Genomic DNA, 17,756 nt, shown 5'->3' with positions numbered 1-17,756 from the left:
CCTTAATTCCGGCGAGGGTTAAATGACAGGCATCTAAATATAGACGCCTGTCATTTTACCGGCGCCCGGCATCCCGATCGAAGGGGCGCCAAGCGAGGATAGCCTTGGGGGGGGGAGGGTTAGGTTTAGGGTTCCCGGGGGAGACAGTTTTAGGCACCCCCCGGGAGGTTAGGGTTAGACTAGGGGGAGGGAGGGATAGGGTTAGGCACCCCCGGGGGACTTAGGTGTAGGCGGCGAGGAAGGGGGGGGTTAGGTTTAGGCACTTAGAGGGGGGATTAGGGTTAGGCACTGGGGGGGAAGGTTGGGGTTAGGCACCCCAAAGGGAGTGTTAGGGGTTAGAATAGGTTAGTGAATACTTACCTGGGGACGATCTGGATTTTCATCCTTGTCGGGCTGCTGCTCTCGGGATTTGAACCGCCGGGCATGGGTCCGGCGGTAAATCATCACGATTCCCCATGGGAGCATACATCACACAACATAGAGCATTCACACTAGATGATTTTGAATGAAGTGTTGATCCGATACATTGGAATTGGGCATAGCTTTCCAAAAATCGTCTAATGTGTACAAATCTTTACTTCAGATGTCCACTTACACATTTAGACCATTGAGTCTCCCAGATATATCATGCTCCCTGTACGTACTTGTTCTGCTGACAGCAGTGGCACTGACATCTGTCAGGGTGGAAGGTTCCTCCAGAGTAAGTAACAAAACGAATCTAACGGGACTAAGAATCCCCAGAAACCCAATCATAAAGACTCATCTGTGCATGCATTGCATTACTGCTACATCCATGCTAGTCCTTGCAAAAAACTTACTGGGGAAACCTCACACCTGTGGCAAAACACATTTGGAACAACCCCTATACAGAAGACTATCGACACAATTCACACATCTAGTTATTCTTTTTAATCCTACTTCTGTTTCTTGTGGATTTGAACATTGTAACAGTTACAAAAAAACACAATTCTGGTTATTGTAACAGGAGATTTCTTAACACACGCTGAAAGGAACATGATATAAGGACCCCACACTTAACATGAAGAAATGGTTTGAGCTCAAAGAGAAGTCACCTATGTGTATTGCAACCCACTCCATCCCTATGGGAAGGAAGTCCAAGTTACGAAGAGGGAGCCTTTCAGATACCTCCATCCCTGTCCAGCTTGTTCCGCGGGACGTCGGGTCTCTTGTGCGCATGTGTGACCTGCAGGTCACGCATGCACACTTGTCTCACTGCTCCGAATGGAGCAGTGAAACACTTCAGTGAGACAGCTGATTTTCGGATCAGCTGTCTCCGTGCCGGAAGAATGATTAATTGCTCCGGCACTCATGGCGAGATGGAATGTTAATTAACATAATGAATAGGCCCCTAAGAATTATATTCAAAAGAAAGCTCACAAGCATTTATATAAGTAGTAGTACATGTCGCATAGAACTTTTGTACTCTAGATGAATAAACTATATTTTATTGCAGTAAAGCCATATTTATTTGGTTGGGTTCAACCTATAAACAAATTGCTAACAGAAAATCTGGAAACAATAGTAGGTAATTATATTCAACGGATATTTGCTATTATTTAGCAAGCAAAGAATGTAGCAAGCAATATTATTAGTTCTGCACATATGCCTTAAGCAGCAGTAGAAATAATGCTTCATTAGTTGTAACCCATAAGCACAATATTTATAAGAATCCAGTCACAGCAGTAGTTATATGTTTCCGCTAGTTGGTAACATTTACTCTTAATTGACAAGCAAAAGCTTTTGCAGAAAATAGTTGTTAGTTTAACACATGTATGCTTACATGTAGGCATATAAAGATAGGCCTGTGATAGTTCTGTCTGCCTAAAATTAAGAGATTCTCCAACAATAAAAGGTTCTAATGTTCTTTTAAATGCTTCTCTACTCTGATATATAATGACAGCAGTACAGACAAATCCCATCTCCAAAATGTCTTATAAAATATCAATTTTAATGTCTTAATATGGGCATAAGTACATTCTAGATAGGGGAAATACAGTAGGGACTCTTTCTCCTTATCTTATACTGTTTACAGTTTGGGCAGGATGAAACTTTCATATACTGTACATCATTTGTGTCACGTCTGAGACTGGAGAAGAGGACGTGGTGGGCCTAAGTTGGGGAAAGAAGCGGAGACGAGGGGCCTGGATGTACGTTCTCCTCATCCACAGGTCTTGAGTGTTGGCGAGACCTGGGCAAAGGTGCGGAGTCTAACCCACAGGATGGTGTTCGCCAGTGACCCCTGGGCTTAGCTGCACCCCGTGAGCAGGTCGCGGTCCTTTGACCAGGTACCCAAGCCCTGCAGGGATAGAGACACTACACCCGTGGCCCAGCGAGGATATGCCTGCTTAGGCACCAAACAGTCCCTTAAAACACTGTATAGAAAACACCTTGACATGAGGATCAAATGTCAATAAGGATTTCAAGTGGGAAGCAACTCACGGTTACTTGAGACGTCACCAGAGATAGAAGGCACACGGGTAGAGGTGGTATACGTTGTAGCACGGATGTTCACTGGAGACGTAAGGCACACAGGTGGGGATGGTAACACTGCTGCACGCGTATTCACCAGAGACGTATAGGCACACAGGTAAAGGTGGGTACACTGCTGCACGGGTATTCACCAAAGACGTAAAGGCACACAGGTAAAGGTGGTAACACTGCTGCATGGGTATTCACCAGAGATGTATAGGCACACAGGTAAAGGTGGGTACACTGCTGCATGGGTATTCACCAAAGACGTGAAGGCACACAGGTAAAGGTGGTAACACTGCTGCACGGGTATTCACCAGAGATGTATAGGCACACAGGTAAAGGTGGTAACATTGCTGCTGTATGGGTGAATAGGAACCTGGACCGGGAACTCACTAAAGCACGCTAGGAGACAACCGTTGTTCAGGCAATTTCCCATAACCTGTGGAACAGTTTTATACCCAGGGGAACCCTTTGACAGGTGCACAGCATCAGCTGAAAACAGGCCTATCATGGAGAAGGGTCCAGTCACATGGGCCGACTGTCATGGCGGCGCCCATGTCCGGATTTGTGATGCCAGACACCAGCCCTCCAGGAAGCCACAGCATGCGGGGAGAATACTCAGCTTCTCCCCCGCCGTCGCGCAGGCCGACCGACCACCCAGGATGAGAGGGGAAGCCGGCGGTGCGGTAAGCGGGCGCCGATCCCCGGCTGAGCCCTGACAATTTGCCATAATGTATGTGACCTGAAGGACTAAGCTCAACTGCAAACTGTAACTGCTTGTGACATCACAGTTACTGATGACATCACACATCTACTTGTATTGCTGATGAAGCCCCTGTATCTCTGTTTTTCGAAACTCCAAACTGCACAGTCACATCTTGTGATACTGCAAGTTTGTTTTATTCTCTAAGAGCCCTATTATTGTCTTCTGACATAACATGGGAACTATTAAGAGAAAAAACCTCCAGACTGTGAGGTTCTGGTTTTGTCGTGGGCCCGGGGTGGTAATAGGAGCAGACACTGAGCTGATTTAAAAATAAACATGGAGTTTTTAATGAGTGGCTTAACAGACATGAATGTGGCAAAACAAAAAGTCTGGGTTTAGCACTAAAGTGCACTTGGGGAACTGTAGTGAAGCAATGGGAAAAAGTCCAGGTAGTGATAACAGAAAGTAGTCCGTAATCCAGGTTTTGTGAGGCAGAAATGATTTTCAGGCTGAAGTGAATTTGCAAGCAGAAGTGAATTTGCAGGAAAAAGGCAAGTGGAGGCAGGGTGCAGGGTAACAGCTGGCACAGGTACTCAGGCAAAGGAGAGGCAATGGAGGAGGCAGGAGAATCCAGCAGGACTTGAACAGGCAGGGTGAAGCAGGCTAGGCAATGATCCCAACAGACAGGTGAAAGCACAGGAACTCTCTCAGCTCTCACTGAGAAATACGTTGCACTGGCAGTGAAAGGAAGCTCTGCACTCTCTTAAATACCCAGTGCCGGACTGTGACTGGCCAGAGAGAGCATGTGACACACCAGGATAGGGCAACTAGGTCACATGACCGTAGGCAAGATGGCGGCGCCTATGCCAGAGTGGAACGGAAGCACCACCAGGCCTAACCAGACCAGAGTGACAGTATGCCCGCACAGGACTACACACAGCCAATGTACTCCGCCAGATACCAGCGCCACCACCAGACGCCCCTCGCCATAATGTCCTCACAGGTAATACCTGCCGGTCAGCATGCCGAGAACCCCTGGTCGTGACACAGACAAAGCAGGGAGATGGAGAAATCAAGTAAAACAGACCAAAAAAGCAGAGAGATGCAGAAAAAAGCAGGCAGGCCAGACAAAACCAGCCAAGAGAGAGGGGAGAATAAACTACGCATTTATTGCAGGTTTACAGAGAGGTTGGGACAGGTTTACTGGATTTATAAAAAAGAAGAAAAAACAATTCATAACAGCGATTAGCAGAGGCCAACCAGGCATCCCACCAGTTCATCAAGCTGCAGAAGAGAATTTCTCTATGCCAACAAGCTACAAAGCACAGAGACCGTCCCCTTAACAGTAGAAACATTTAATTTTCACTCCATACTTGGAGAGGGAGGTTATGGCAAAGTGATGCTGCCAACAGATGCTATTCGTAGGGAAAGAGTGGCAGTTAAAATCCTAAAGAAGAGAACACTAATAGAGTATGAGGACAGTTTGGTTGAGTGTCGGGTCCTTGAGTTGGCACATGAGAGCATTTTTCTGATCCATGGTTATGCAGCCTTCCACACAGAGAGCTATCTATACTGTGTAATGGAACTGGCTGGCGGAGGGGATTTGTTAAATTTCATGAATGAGACCTCAGAGCTGACCGTCACCACAATAATATTTATAGCAGCAGAACTGGTTTGTGGACTGCAGTTTATGCATTCAAGGGGGATTATTCATCGAGACATAAAATTGGATAACATTTTGCTGACCACAGAAGGCCATGTTAAAATCACTGACTTTGGTCTGGCCCTATTGAATGCATATGGAGAAACTGATGCCACAGACTTTGGTGGGAGACCTGGCTATAATGCACCAGAAATGATAAACTGCCAGCCATACAGTGCAGGTGTAGACTGGTTCATATTTGGAGTTATTTTATATATACTCACCATAGGATCATACCCTTTTACTGGAGAGTCAACATCAGAGGTAGAGACAATGACCCTTACACAAGAACCAGCATTCCCAGGCCTTACTGCTCCTGTAACAGAGGACATTTTAAGAAAGCTCCTGTGCAAAGAACAGTCCTTCCGGCTCGGGGTAAATGATAATGTGCGAGAACACCTCTTCTTCTCTGTAATTAATTGGGAAGAGACAGAGACTGGAAAAACTGCATCCCCAGTCACAGCGCACAAGGACTCCATGGATCTAGATACAGAACAGCAAATTCCTGTGCCCCATAGTGAAGTTTTCAAAGAACCAATTACTGCCAAAAACAAAGGCTTTTTGATAACATTCAGTTTGTTTGCTCCATATGGAGTGAAACATATCACAATGTGCCAATGGAAGAAGATACTATACCATCAGACAAAGACCTGGACTAATGTAAACAGAAAATTCTGCAGTCCTAAAAACATCTTTTTCCCGCTGCGTGTACTGCTTGCCCTGACCTCTGCGATGTCACTGGAAATCCTCTGTCTGCTGCCTACCACAACCTCGGCTACATCCCTGGAGATGCAATGTCTGTTGCATACCCTAACCTTGGCTATGTCCCAAGAGATGCGCTGTCTACCACGACCTTGGCTACATCCCTGGAGATGCACTGTCTGCTGCCTAGCACCAACCTTATCTATGTCCCAGGAGAGGCAAAGTCTGCCGCTTCCCCAACATCGGCTATGTCTCTGGAGGTGAATTATCTGCTACCTGCCCCTACCTTGGGTACGTCCCTGAAGATGCACTGTCTGCCACCTGCCCTGACCTCATCTGTGTCCCAGGAGATGCACAGTCTGCTGCCTGACCTGACCTTGGCTATGTCCCTGAAGATGCACTGGTTGCCGCCTGACCTGCTACATACCTGGAGATGCACTGCCTGACCTGCTACATACCTGGAGATGCACTGCCTGCCATCTGCCCCAACCTTTGCTACATCATTGGAGATGCATGTCTGCTGCCTGCCCTGAACTCTGCTACATCCCTGGAGATGCTCTGCCTACCTACTAGCCCCGACCTTGGTTACGTCCCAAGAGATGCACAGTCTGCCATGACCTTAGCTATGTCCCAGGAGATGCACTGGCTGCTGCCTGCCACAACCTTGGCTACATCCCAGGAGATGCATGGTCTGCCAACTAGCCCCGATCTCAGCTACATCCCTGGAGATGCACTGTCTGATGCCTGCCACAACCTCGACTATGTCCCAGGAGATGCACTGTCTGATGCCTGCCACAACCTCGACTATGTCCCAGGAGATGCGGGGTCTGCCACAAACTCAGCTACATCCCGGGAGATGCACTGTCTGCTGCCTGCCCCGACTTTGGCTACATCCCTGGGGATGCACTGTCTGCTGCCTACTACGACCTTGGCTATATCTTTGGAGATGCAATGTCTGTTGCTTGCCCTAACCTTGGCTATATTCCAGGAGATGCACTGTCTGCCGTGACCTTGACTACATCCCAGGAGATGCACTGTCTGCTGCCTAGACCCAACCTCATCTAAGTCCCAGGAAATGCACAGCCTGCCACCTGCCCCGACATCAGTTATGTCCCTGGAGATGAATAGTCTGCCACCTGTCCCGACCTTGGTTACATCCCTGAAGAAGCACTGTCTTCTGCCTGCCCTGACCTTGGCTACGTCCCTGAAGAAGCACTGTCTGCCGCCTGCCCCAGCCTTGGCTACGTCCCTCAAGAAGCACTATCTGCCGCCTGCCCTGACCTCGGCTACATCCCTGGAAATGCACTATTGATACTTTTACTGAAATATATACATTACTCACGTAAAATAAAGTTTTAAAAATAAAATAAACAGGAAAATTGTGGAAGGAATAAATCAAGGCATGGTAGGGCTAAAAGAAGCTTAATCCTTAAAAAGTCAACAGAGATGTGTTTAGCAATGGTGTACATTATATAATCTATTGGAAAACATAGATGGCCTAATTCAGATGTGTACATAATGTTGATGCAGCATGCATGCAGCTGATGTTTTAAGTCTGAGTTTCACTTCACATGCACACCGTTGGTAACCACTGGAAGATGCAGAATGAATTTGAATGCAAGAGCCATGTATTTCAGTGGGTGTTACAAGGAGGTAACAGGGGGTTGGTTAGGCAGATGCTGGCGTGTCATGGGCAGATAGCGGTCAGCAACTGCATCTAAAGGCGCAGATGCACTGACACCGGTGTCCAAGTTGAGATGGAGATTCTGCGCCTCCATAGGGCTGGTGTTCGATGGTGCGACCGATGGTGCATCTTAATAGTCTCCGTAGGAAGATCATTGGCTGTTGCATTAGCAAAAAGATTAAGTCTCGGTTGCAATAGCATCCACCTCTGAACCAAGCCCAAAATATGTTACTCTAGAGAACCATAATTAATGGAAAAATGAATTTGATATATGTTTATTCATTTTTAGAGTGCTCTATTAAAGCAAAACTATCAGACAAAAGTTGTATAGAATTTAAGTGATCATTCTAGTTCACATTTAAGCAAAAGATGTGCATACACTAGATTACAATTAGGGCCTCCTTTATACTTTGATGCATTTTTGCTCCAAACATTCACATATAGATTCTGATGCATATGAATGTGCACTTTTATGTGTATTTTTAGGTAGTGTTCACTCTAGCTCCGGCGGCAGGCAGGGCGCCGGAGCTAGAGAGGGCAACCATGTGCGCGCGCTGAAGGCGCGCGCACGTCCGAAAAGGGGACGTGATCATGAAAAGGGGGTGTGTCTATAAAACGCGTCCCCTTTTCGTCATACTTGGGGGCGTGCCCGGCACTTACGGACACGCCGGGCAGCCCCCAAGCGCTGCAGAAAGGGAGAACAGATGCCAGGCGCATGCGCCTGGCGTCTATTCTCCGGCGGTGACCGGGTCACCGCACATTTTTCCACCCGCGGGACACTGCGTCCCGCTGGTGAAGACGGCACCCGCAGGCTGTGAGGGCAGTGTGCTTTTTGCCCTCCTCCTGGAGGGCAGGGTGCTTTTTGCCCTCCAGAAGGAGGGCAGGGCGCCGCGCCCCGCTAAAACAGCCTAGCGGGAACGCTATTTTAGGCATGCACAGCTCCAGATACGTCTCCCAGACTGTCAGAAATGTGTAGACCTGCACCTAATACAGTACAGTTGTGACTTTGATTGTGTTAATAGTAAATATGTTATAGACCTATACTGCTTTTCAGTACTCAACCTACACTTGTCTGCCCCCCATTCAACCTCTTTAGGTATAGGGGGCTACATATAAGATATGCTGACATGAACATAGCGACACATTCTGGTATGCATGCACAGTATGGAAATGCATCATTTTTAATGACACCCAAATACAGTGATCGAAGTGGGTATTTAGAAGTGGCAGTATGGAAATTTGAATTGAATGGCCAGGGGTCACCCCAGGTACCCAGAAGCTTTAGGGATTAGCACTATGCATTTTTTAAATAAACATTTTATTGAAGTTTTACATAAATTTACAGAAAATAATAAAACAATAGAAAACATTAATGTTCTAATAACAGGAGCAAAGTGAAAAATACAAAAGAGGTGAAAATTAGCTAATGGACAAAAAAATAAAAGCGATAATTTATATAAAAAATACCTGTCGTGGGAAGAGACTTGAGATTCACAAAACATATAAATCATCACTTTATATTACAGTAACCAAACAAAAAAAAAATATGAGACATACCATGAGAAAAAAGGAGGAGAAGGGGAGAGGAAAGGGGAAGACAAGACAACAATATTGAGATTGAATTATTAGCCTGTGTACAAATAAAAAAAAATTAAATAACTGTGTTTTACAATAAAAAAGTGCTGCATCTGGGAGATTATATTAACTCAAAGGGCCGTATTCAATTAGTGGCCATTTTTCAACAAAAACTCAGCGAAAACGGCAAACAAGCGAAAATGGAGAAAAAAAAATGGAGAAAAGTCCCAGACCAGGAGAAAAAAAATGCAAAATCCCTATTTTTGGCTAAAAATGTGGGGATTTCTTTCAGAAACCTTTAGACACCCTTTAAACATAAATTACCCCAATTTTTTATCATAAGTTGTGTACTTTGGCGAAAAATGACCATGCAAATCTTGAAAAAAAAATCGTTGAGCAATTTTATTTACTGGAAATTACTTATCCACATAAATTGGGGGTACGTTAAATGGGTGCAAGCATATTTTCTTGTCGTAAAAATGCAGTTTTTAAAACCGTTAAAAGAATGCCAGCTGCGACCGTGTGTGATGTTTAAAACACTTGACGCATCCATACCACCCCCCGAAAAAAATCAGACCCAATACGTTAAAACCATTTTTTTCAACTATTTTTTTTTCACCAAAGTACGCAACTTACTAAATTGTTTTGTGCTAATTTATCATTAGCGGGTTGTCAAAAGAGTTCTGAAAGAAATCCCCACATTTTTAGACAAAAATAGGATTTTGCTTTTTTTTTCTCCTGGTCTGGGATGGAGAAAACTTTTCTCCAATTTTTTTTCTCAGTTTTCGCCTTTTTGTCATTTTCCAATTTTTTTGGGCAAAAAACAGCCATTTTCACCGCTAACTGAATACGGACCAAAGTCGCTAGACGGCAAAGGAGACACCAATTGGATGTTTCAAATAATTTTGCATATGTAATTGAGTGATGGTGTCTAATTGATCTATATAAATTTCCCATTTCTTAGAATACCTGGCAACACCCTTCTCAACATCCAGCAATGTGGCTTGCCTTTCATAATAAAGAATACGGAGGAGCATATTTTTGAGTCCAAAAATAGTGGGAGCTGATTTAGTAAATTATTTGGTGAGTATACATTTTTTTAGCAGTAGTGTGAATAACACAAAACATAGGAATGATGCTTTTTTTGTTAGGTCCCAGATTCCAATAGGAAAAATGTAAAAGCAAATAAAGGGTAGGATGTTTAGATAAATGTAAGGAGAAAATCTTATTAAGAAAACCAGTTAATTTATCCCAAAATTTTCTGATTTTGCTACATTCCCAAAAGTTGTGATAGAAGGATGCATCCCTGACACCACATATCGGACATGATCCTGATTCTCCTGAAACCATGTGTTATCTCTGAGCTGGAGCTATGTAAGCTCTATTTAAAGTTTTAAGATGGACTTCTTGTAGAGCAGCTGAATGCAGATGTTTTAATATAGACCCACAATGGTGTAAGCAAGTATCAGGAGATACTATGGATGGAATGTCACTAGACCATTTATTCACAGAGCATTGCCATAAAGCATCACATTGGGACGTGATAATAGTACTATATAAAAATCTGATTTTGGTGAAATTGGTAAGAGTAGAGGACATGTGGGTTAAAAGGGGATCAGTATCTTGATCCGCCAATTTGGTATCAGGTAGAGATTGAGCAAAATGTCTTGCTTGCAAAAACATAAAAATGATTATTAGAGAGGTTTAATTTATCTTTTAAAGATGGAAAAGTATAAATAATACCACCAGGATCAAATATGTCTCGAATAGCAGATATACCAGTGGTCTTCCATGAAAGAAAAGTGACATTATCTAGACCTGGAGCGAAGCACGAATTGCCCCAAAAGGTAGTAAAAGGGGAGCTAGTAAAATGACGCTTCAGTTTCTTATTAACATAACACCAGGCTTTATAGACATCCTTGAAAAAGATATTTGTGGTAATTATGGGTTGTAAAAGAGATTTAGGGACGGTTAACAGTGCACTAGGTGAATATGGTGAAAATAAAGCTTCCTTCAATGACCAATTGGTATAAGCAGAAGATTGGGTGATCCAGTCTGAGATGTATCTGAAGAAGGCAGCCCGAGTGAAAGAACAAAATCCAGAACCACAAAACCACCCTCACTTTTGGGTAAATCTAAGTTTAGAAAACGCTGTCCTTGGTTTTTACCTCCCTAGATAAAAGATGACAAAAAATAGGTGAATCTAGCCATGTCCCAAAGAGTTAAACCTATAGGAAGCATCTGTAATAGATAAGACAGCTTTTGGAAGGCTACACTCTTAATCACAGCTACTTGACCAGATAAAGACAATGGGAGAGACATCCAATTCATTAGCAAATTGTTTAGAGAGGAGAAGATAGGTGTGAAGTTAGCTGAGTATATTGTAAGGTATGGGGTATCATGATACCAAGATATTTAAGGTGATTGACAAATAGCAAATTGGGATAACATAGGTTGAGAATGAAATAAAGAAATATCAGTGGACAATGGTAATAATTTAGACTGAGTTGGAGATAAACAAAAGCATATCATCTGCAAATGAACCCAATTTCACCTCCCATCTGCAAATAAACCCAATTTCACATTATGTAGGGCAATAGCTAAAGGCTCAATTGCTATGGCAAATAGTAGTGGTGATTGAGGACAACCCTGGCGGGTGCCTTTTTCTATCAGGAATGGGTTGGATAAATAGCCATTGTTTAGTATCTGGGAAGAGGAGCCGGAACATAAGGAATAAATTATTAGAATAAAATCATATGGTGTCCCAAATCTCCGAAATGATTCAAATAAATGGTCCCATGTGATTAAATCAAAAGCCTTCTCCACATCTAATGGTAAAATAGCATGAGGAGACATAGAAGATTCTAACCACTGCATAACTGAAAGTACCTTTCGGATATTGACTTCCCCAAATAAATCCTGATTGGTCTTCATGTATAATAGATGGTAAAATAAACTTAAATCGATCAGATTACATTTTGGTAAAAAGCTTATAGTCCATATTCAATAAAGATCTTGGTGGATAATAACCTGGAAATTTTGATAGACTTAGCATTTTGCTAGATTTATATTTATGGAAATTACAATTACAATTAGTATAAAAAGTGTATTTGGACTAATGTCTTTTCATGTACATATGCTGCTCTATTCAGGTGTGTGGGAGAGGATTTAAAATGTTGATATGCCATGGTCAAAGTAGATGGTGTATCTAAGTAGTGCAAAATAGTTTGTCTATATGGGAGCAGAAAGACATTATATCTCCCTTAAGGTCTGGTTTAGAGGCTTGCCAAAATAGCATTGCTGAGTCTCGCTCAACATCTAAGTGATTATTTTTATTTGTCATCTAAACGGTATCTAACAGATCACAAAATATCCTAGAGTGGGATAAATGGGATGGGAAACACCATTGTCTATAATGACCTTTGTCAACAGATGTGGATATTTTAATCCAGCACAGTGTGTGGTCAGAAACATAATAGGCTCAATATTTGAAGCTATAACACGTGAAAACAAAGACAATGACATCAAAATATGGACAATAGGGGAGAGCGTGCCAAATGAAAAGTGTAGTCATTTTTTGCGTTTGATAGGGGAATTGAATCCCCTGACATTCGGTGTACCAATTAAATTAGGCATAGTTCTAACATGTCACAATTGATATTAGGGGCTCGGGGGGGTTCGGATTTCTGAAATCCGAACCCCCCCGAGCCCCCCCGATCCGAGGCCGATCCGAGTCAGGCTCGACTTTTCCAGCCTGACTCAAATCTGAAATCGAGGCAAAACATCATCATCCCGCCTTCCGGGTCTCGCGGGTTTTGGATCCTATATAAGGTACCCACGTCGGCGCCATTTTCTCACTCGGCTGTGGACAGTGAAGAGGGATGGTGGGAGTTAGGGCTGGCTGGCTGGGCTGTGTAGTGTAGTGTTGTAGTGGAGTGTAGTGTAGTGCAGTGTAGTGTTGTGCTGTGCTGCGCTGTGCTGCTGTTGTCCATAGGGGCTGTGTCCACTACTTCAAAGTCCATAGGGGCTGGCTGGACTGTGTTGTGCAGTCAGTTGTCCATAGGGGCTGTGTCCACTCCAAAGTCCTGTGCAGTGTCCCAGTCCTAAAGGGGTGCTGTAGTGTTGTCCAGGGGGTGCTCTGTCCACCAGGGGTGCTCCCCCCAAGTGCTAAAAAAATATATTTTTTTTCTGTGTTTGTGAATTGTGTGCACTGTGGCTGCACGTGCATCAACAAAGGAGCAGCGCCAAGCGTGCGCCTGTGTCCCATAAGTAAAAGGCCGGCTGGCTTGTCCGTTAAAGGGTGCTGTAACCACCAAAGGGCACTCCAAACAAAATTAAAAAAAAAAAATTTTTGTGTTTGTGAATTGTGTGCGCAGTAGCCGCACGTGCATCAACAAAGTAGTGCCAAGCGTGCGCCTGTGTCATAAGTAAAGGGCCGGCTGACTTGACCGTTAAAGGGTGCTGTAACCCCCAAAGTACACTCCAAACAAAATAAAAAAATATTTTCTGTGTTTGTGAATTGTGTGCGCAGTAGCCACACGTGCATCAACAAAGTAGTGCCAAGCGTGCGCCTGTGTCCCATAAATAAAGGGCCAGCTGGATTGACCGCTAAAGGGTGCTGTAACCCCCAAAGGGTACTCCAAACAAAATACATTTTTTTTTCTGTGTTTGTGAATTGTGTGCACTGTGGCTACACGTGCATCAACAAAGGAACAGCGCCAAGCGTGCGCCTGTGTCCCATAAGTAAAAGGCCGGCTGGTTTATCCATTAAAGGGGCTGTAACCCCCAAAGGGCACTCCAAACAAAATAAAAATATATATTTTTTTGTGTTTGTGAATTGTGTGCGCAGTAGCTGCACGTGCATCAACAAAGTAGTGCCAAGCGTGCGCCTGTGTCCCATAAATAAAGGGCCGGCTGTATTGAATGCTAAAGGGTGCTGTAACCCCCAAAGTACACTCCAAACAAAATAAAAAAATATATTTTTTTGTGTTTGTGATTTGTGTGCGCAGTAGCCGCACGTGCATCAACAAAGTAGTGCCAAGCGTGTGCCTGTGACCCATAAATAAATGGCCGGCTGGATTGACCGCTAAAGGGTGCTGTAACCCCCAAAGGGCACTCCAAACAAAATAAAAAAAAATATTTTTTTGTGTTTGTGAATTGTGTGCGCAGTAGCCGCACGTGCATCAACAAAGTAGTGCCAAGCGTGCGCCTGTGTCCCATAAATAAAGGGCCGGCTGGCTTGTCCGTTAAAGGGTGCTGTAACCCCCAAAGTACACACCAAACAAAATAAAAAAATATTTTCTGTGTTTGTGAATTGTGTGCACTATGGCTGCACGTGCATCAACAAAGGAGCAGCGCCAAGTGTGCGCTTGTGTCCTATAAGTAAAGGGCCGGCTGGCTCATTTCTTAAAGGGTGGTGTAACCCACAAAGTGCACTACTCTCCAGCAAAAATAAAAAAATATTTTCTGTGTTTGTGTGCGCCTTAGCCGCACGTATATATCAATATAACATAAATGGAGGACCAAACTTTCTCCGATAAAAATAAAATAGGGAAAGATCAAGAACCACTTCCTCCTAGTGCTGTTGCTGCTGCTGGGAGTTGTTCATCATCCCAGAGAGGAAGTAGGAACACCACTACTTTTACTAAACAATTGACCCTCCAACACTCCCTAGCGAGGAGGATGAAGTACGACAGCAGTCATCCTGAAGCAAAACGTATAACTGAGGCCTTGACTGCTATGTTGGTGTTAGACGTGCGTCCGGTATCCGCCATTAGTGCAGTGGGATTTAGACAATTGATGGAGGTAGTGTGTCCCCGGTTCCAAATCCTGTCTAGATTCCACCTGCATCCTCAAAGCAGCAGCGACAAGCATGCGTCTGTCTGTTAAAGGGTGGTGTAACCCTCAAAGTGCGCTCCACAAACAATAAAAATATTCTTTTTTTTTCTGTCTTTGTGAATTGTGTGGGCTGTAGCCGCACCTGCATCCTCAAAGCAGCAGTGACAAGCATGCGTCTGTCTGTTAAAGGGTGGTGTAACCCTCAAAGTGTGCTCCACAAACAATAAAAATATTCTTCGTTTTTTTCTGTCTTTGTGAAATGTGTGGGCTGTAGCCGCACCCGCATCCTTAAAGCAGCAGCGACAAGCATGCGTCTGTCTGTTAAAGGGTGGTGTAACCCTCAAAGTGCGCTCCACAAACAATTAAAAAATTCTTATTTTTTTTTCTGTCTTTGTGAAATGTGTGGGCTGTAGCCGCACCTGCATCCTTAAAGCAGCAGCGACAAGCGTGCGTCTGTCTGTTAAAGGGTGGTGTAACCCTCAAAGTGCGCTCCACAAACAATTAAAAAATTCTTATTTTTTTTTCTGTCTTTGTGAAATGTGTGGGCTGTAGCCGCACCTGCATCCTTAAAGCAGCAGCGACAAGCGTGCGTCTGTCTGTTAAAGGGTGGTGTAACCCTCAAAGTGCGCTCCACAAACAATAAAAAAATTCTTCTTTTTTTTTCTGTCTTTGTGAAATGTGTGGGCTGTAGCCGCACCTGCATCCTTAAAGCAGCAGCGACAAGCGTGCGTCTGTCTGTTAAAGGATTACATCGGTGACAGCATCCAAGTAGGCATGTCAGACAGTCCGTACCTGTACTGGCAGGAAAAAGAAGCAATTTGGAGGTCCCTGTACAAACTGGCTCTATTTTACCTGAGTTGCCCCCCCTCCAGTGTGTACTCCGAAAGAGTGTTTAGTGCAGCCGGGAACCTTGTCAGCAAAAGGCGTAGGAGGTTGCTTCCACAAAATGTGGAGAAGATGATGTTCATAAAATGAATTATCAACTCTTCCAGGGAGACCAGCCTCCAGAACGTACAGAGGGACCTGTGGTTGTGGATTCCAGCGGGGACAAATTAATACTCTGTGAGGATGAGGATGTACACAACACTGAAGAGGGTGAGGAATCGGAGGATGAGGACGACATCTTGCCTCCGTAGAGCCAGTTTGTGCAAGGACAGATTAATTGCCAGCTTGTTTTGTGGGGGCCCAAACGAACCAATCATTTCAGCCACAGTTGTGTGGCAGACCCTGGCGCTGAAATTTTTGGTTTGTTAAAGTGTGCATGTCCTGTTTATACAACATAAGGGTGGGTGGGAGGACAATTCCATCTTCCGCCTCTTTTTTTTCTTTGAATTATGTACTGTTTGGGGACTAGTTTTTCAAACTGCCATCCTGTCTGCCACTGCAGTGTCACTCCTAGATGGACCACGTGTTTGTGCCGCCCACTCGTATCTCTTAGCATAGTCATCCAGCTACCTCGGTGCAACCTTTTGGATATAAAAACACTATTGTGAGGTGTGAGGTGTTCAGAATAGACTGGAAATGAGTGGAAATTAAGGTTATTGAGGTTAATAATAGCATAGGAGCAGAAAAACACACAAATTCTGTGATTTTAGCTGTTTTTATGCAAAAATACAGATCCAAAACACAAAACCCAGAACCCAAAACACGGAAGGGTGGTTTTGGCAAAACCAATCCAGATCCAAAACACGAAGAAAGATCCAGATCCAAAACCAAAACACAAAACACGAAAAGTGGCCGGTGCACACCCCTACTAAAAATGTATTCAAAGTCTACAGGGTATGAATCACTCTACTCTTATCTCTTCCAAGCATCAGCTGTTTTGAGTGCTTACCTGCATGATGGAAACCTTCATATTTTCATTTGCAAAAATACTTCCCTGTGTTTAATATTTGAAACTGGCTATGCTTTTTATTTATATGGGTTATTCATGTGTTCAAGACAAAAACAACGGATATTCGGTTCTACACTAAAACCAAGTATGGTATTCAAATGCTAGACATACAACAATATTTTTTAAGCTAAACTGATAAGTGCATGCCTAGAATTCCAAAACCAAGCCTTATCTATTTTTGTTGAATACTTTGCTTTTAAAATGAAAAATTAATTTGAGCACATCAACAGGCAAAATACTTTCCTTGTAAGCTAGGCACAAACTTTTCATGTATGAAGTCACGTTTTAAATGTAAAGAATTTACTTTAAAAGTGCAATACTAGCAAAACTTAAAACAATTACTTAGATCTTTCAATACTACATTGTAAATGTAAACTAGAGATGAGCGGTCCGGTTCTCTGAAAACCAGACCCACCCGAACTTTCAGATCCGAGACGAGAACAGAGCTAGGCTCTGGTTTTCCCGCGTGAATCTGATCTCAAAATGAGGTAAAACGTCATCCTTCCGCTGTCGGATTCTCGCGGGTTGATAATATAAAGGTCCCCTCGATCGGCACCATTTTCACTCCAGCTGTAGAGAGAGAAGCTAGCAGACGTAGTCAGTCACTGTCAGTCACTCAGTGTATGTGTCCAGTCGGGGTCTTGGCCTGAAGGCTGCTGCTGTGTTGTCCATAAAGGGGCTTAGGCTGCAGTATATAATGGGGGCTTCCTTCAGTGGGTGCTGCAGCTGCTGTGTCACTTGACCTGTCAATTAACTGTGGCTGCTGCTGTGTTTTTGACCATGCCATCAGGCTAGGGCTGCAGTCCATAAAGGGGTGCTGTGTTGTCTGGGGGGGTGCTCTTCCCCAGTTTAAAAAGTTTGTGTGTGTGCGTTAGCAACTTAGCTGCACTATTATTGTACGGTGACACTGCCGCAGTTTATTCTCTACGTATTTGTGACTCTGCAGGTGGTCTGTCCGCACTTGGCAGGGGTGCTTTGTTGTCCATCAAGCATGGGTGCTGTCTGTGTAGTTCATCAAGCGGCTGCTTCCTCATTCAGGGGTGCTCTTCCCCAGTGTGAAAAAAATTAATAATATCAATATCAATCCACGTTGCGTTAGCAACTTAGCTGCTCTATTATTGTTTGTGACACTACCGGCCAGACCGCAGTTTATTGTCCAGGT

General features: G+C 44.0%; 1 pseudogene; it reads left to right on the top strand.

Annotated features, from left to right (window-relative positions):
- Nucleotides 1–4,262: 4,262 nt before the first annotated feature.
- Nucleotides 4,263–5,560, top strand: LOC148526705 (protein kinase C delta type-like; annotated as a pseudogene).
- The last annotated feature ends 12,196 nt before the right edge of the window (nt 5,561–17,756 follow it).

This window comes from Taudactylus pleione, unplaced genomic scaffold (genome assembly GCF_031769625.1).
Source record: "Taudactylus pleione unplaced genomic scaffold, aTauple2 ptg000095l, whole genome shotgun sequence".
Classification (NCBI taxonomy): domain Eukaryota; kingdom Metazoa; phylum Chordata; class Amphibia; order Anura; family Myobatrachidae; genus Taudactylus; species Taudactylus pleione.
This window is presented reverse-complemented; position numbering and strand designations above follow the sequence as displayed.